Source organism: Marmota marmota, unplaced genomic scaffold (genome assembly GCF_001458135.2).
Source record: "Marmota marmota marmota unplaced genomic scaffold, marMar, whole genome shotgun sequence".
Classification (NCBI taxonomy): domain Eukaryota; kingdom Metazoa; phylum Chordata; class Mammalia; order Rodentia; family Sciuridae; genus Marmota; species Marmota marmota.
This window is the reverse complement of record NW_026008620.1, coordinates 1-3,578: the sequence shown is the minus strand read 5'-3', so window position 1 is coordinate 3,578 and position 3,578 is coordinate 1. Positions and strand designations below refer to the sequence as shown.

Below are 3,578 nucleotides of genomic sequence, written 5' to 3'. Positions count from 1 at the left end.
AGCTCCCCTGGGGCTCCAGGAGGCTGTGCCAGCTGAGGCCTCTAGAATTGTCCAAAGTGGCCTCACTGGTTCCTGGGCGCCTGGTCTTTCTCTGCTGTGCCCATTCTGAAGACTCCAGTGGGTTGAGAGAGTGAGGTCCTGGACACAAGGATGCCCTCAGCCAGAGCTGCTTTTCCTCCCCTTCTTCTGAGGAACATCTGAGGTGCTGAGAGTCCAGGTGTCCTTCCCCAGGAAGGGGGAGTTCCTCCTGCAAGAGGCCCTCCACACTGGCAGTTCCTGTGCTCCAAGGACAGTAGGGGGAAGTGGCTTCATCCTCAGGTTGAGTGAGGGGCTGTGGTTGGAATCCCAGCTGCGTGAGTCAGTGACATCAGCAAGTTACTTACCTTCCCAAGACTCAGTTTCCTCATCCACAAAAGGAGGTTCCCTCTCTTCTTCACATACAGGAATTTGGGGGAGCATGCCTTTATACCAGGCAGTGGATGGAAAGGCCAAGGCCAGCACAAGATTGGTCTGTCTGAGGTCCAGTGAGAGGGCCACATGGAGGAGCAGAGGGCAGGAGGGAGACCTAGGAAGGAGACTGAGGGTGGGCAAGGGTCACTGTGAGCCCGGGTAAAAGCCGGGCCAGGCGTTTGGGGTTTCTAAGGGTAGTTTAGCAGCAATGGGTGATAATAGGTTCTGCCAAAGGTTTTTTGAAAAGCACGCTCTGAGATTCCCCGCTCAAGAAGGGGGAGCTTAACTCGCCACAGGTGTGGGTGCACTCACTGCAGGGTGTCAGCGGAAATAAGCCAGTGTGAGCGCCTGGCACCACTGAATGCTGTGACGGGCGCCTATCACCTTCAAACACCATCCCAGTCAGGTCACCCTGCAGTGCTCTAGCTCCTGAGTTTCAGGAAGCTCGGCAGGGTTTGGGTTTCGGTGGGGAGCAGGGATAGTGGTGGCGCCCCTACGCAGAGCGCGCCCCAGGCGGCGTCCGGGATGCGGCGCCCTCCCTGCGGCCAGAGGAACACTCTCCTGGTGCAGCCGACCTGTTCTGACCTCAGAACCCCACTGACCGTGGCGGGGCTGCGGCTCCACGTCCCTGCCAGTCGCTTGGGCCAGCGCTGTCCCAGGGTTGTGCCCGTCGCTCCGCCACCAGCCCTTGGTCCGTCGCCTAGTTCTACACGGACGCGGAGGAGATGGTGAAGGACATCCGCAACTGGGCGACCGTCATGCTGGGGTCGGGGGTGTTCCGGCTCTGCGGGAACCCCGAGAACCTGATGGCCGCGCTGCTAAGGACCGGCGAGAAGGACCTGAAGTGGTGAGCAGCAACGTGGGCGTGGACGACTTCGGCCAGGGCCTCTTCCTAGCCACCAAGCAGGTCCGCAGCGTGGTCTGCTCCCACCTGGGCGAAAACACGCTGTGCGAGCAGCGGTAGCTGGAGGGCGAGCTGGACCTAGAGCTTACGCGCCGCAGGGCACCCTGGTCCAGCGCATCCAGGGGGCAACACCGGGGTCCCCGCCTTCTGCACGCCCACCAGCTACAGAACGGTGCAGGAAGGCGGCGTGCCCATCAGGTACTACCCCAACGGCAGCCTGGCCATCCAGAGCCAGCCAAGACAGGTGAAAGAGTTCCGGGGCCAGCACTACCTCCAGGAGTACGCCATGAGGGCAGACTTCGTCTTGGCGAAGGGGTGGACTCGCGGGCAACGTGATCTTCAAAGAAAGCGCCAGGACTTTCAACGTGCCCATGTGCAACGCTGCGGATGTCGCGGTGGTGGAGGTGGAAGTAATCGTGGACGTGGGGACTTTTCTCCCAGAAGATATCTCTGTCCCCACCATATATGTAGATCGCATGATAAAGGGGCCGAAATAAGAGAAAAAACCCTAGCGTTTAGTCCCACGGAGCAAGGAAGATGGGAAAGCCCCGCTGGAAGACGACAAAGGATGCGCATGATCAAACGCTCTCAGCTCTTGAATCTGAGGACTGCACGTATGCCAGTCTGGACATCGGAATCCCTCTCCTGGCCAGCAACTTCGTCAGCCCTGACATGACAGTTCATCTATCTGCACAGTGACAACGGAATCCTGGGCTTGGGCCCATTTCCATGGAAAGATGAGGTGGATCTAGATGTCATCAACGCAGGCAAGCTGTCACCGTGATCCCAGGGGGCTATTTCTTTACCAGTGATGACTCCTTTGTCATGATTCACGGGGGACACATCAGATGACCATACTGGGGGCCATGCAGATTTCCAAATACATCGACCTGGCCAACTGGATGATACCACTAAAGAGGTGAAAAGAATGGGCGGGGCCATGGATTTGGTGTCCGGTGACAAGACCAACGTAGTGGTCACCATGGAGCACTGCACCAAGGCAAAGACCCCCAAAATTGTGGGAAAGTGCACATTGCCGCTATGGAGGAAGCGCTCCTGGACCGCAACATCACTGAGAAGGCCGTGTTTGATGTGCTTGGAAACAGGGGTCTGACGCTGGTGGAGCTTTGTGAAGGCGCCACTGAGGTCGAGGTCAAAATCAGCACGGACAGTTGCCGTGTCCCCGAACCTCAAGCCCATGCTGCAGGTAGCAACAGGACGCAGAGCCGGCCCTGAGGAGTGTGTACAGGCGGGGGCTCGCCTTCCGGGGTTTACTGGGGAGGGAGACGGTAGCCGCCTGAGGGCGCTGCACAGCGCTTGGCTCCCTGCAGAGGCCTCTGAGGCCTTCTGCTGCCAGATAGAACATCGTGACTTTCATTAAAAACAAAAGGAAATCATTAAGTCCTGCGAGTGCTGCAGAGCTCTCTGCCACGCGGTACTCTCTCACTCAGGATTTCATTCCAGTGCCCTCCTTTTCATTTTTTGAGACAAAACCTTTCTAAGTTGCCCAAGATGGCCTGGAACATGCAGCCCTCCTCCCTCAGCATCCCAGTAGTGTGGATAACAGGCGTGTGCACCACACCCAGTTGTGAGGTGTCATTTTATTTCCTTGAAAAACGCACAAATCTAAGCACGACTTTGTGAGCGGAAGTGATGTTGCCCTCATGAGAGCCTTTCCTTTAGCCCCTCCGACTTTTCCTCCAAGGTCCTGCATTCTGTTCCTAGTTTTGTTTCTTGTGTCTGTCCTCATCCATGCACACTCCTCCTGGTAGGAAATGGATGTCTTTTTAGGAGGAAGGCAGGGCTGTCTCCAGGGTAGGGGACCTGTGAGTGGGAGAGACTGAGGTGGGGGCAGTGGGTGCTGGCAGTCTACCTGGAAGGAGCCTGTATAAATAAATAGTCCCCGTGTTGCCAAAGGCTGCGGTTTATCACAGGGCAAGTTCTAGAAACCCCACCCATGGCCTGGGCAGGTTCTTGCCAATTAAATTGCAGTGTTCCATGCGATCCACACAGATTCTGTTCTGGAGGCCCAAACTGACCTTGGGTGAAATAGTCCCTGAGAGCCCAACAGGGGCTCTGGATATGTCATCCTGAATGCATAGTCTCACAATCTAAAGTGAAAAAAAAATGTATAGAATTTTCTTTTTTTTGTGTGTGTGTGTGTGTGTGTGTGAAAGAGAGAGAGAGAGAGAGAGAGAGCGCACACACGTGCGTGCTGTGAAGG

The 3,578-nt window shown here is 56.4% G+C and overlaps 1 pseudogene; it reads left to right on the top strand.

Annotated features, from left to right (window-relative positions):
- The first annotated feature begins 1,154 nt into the window (after positions 1-1,154).
- Positions 1,155-3,534, top strand: LOC107134731 (annotated as a pseudogene).
- Positions 3,535-3,578: the final 44 nt, after the last annotated feature.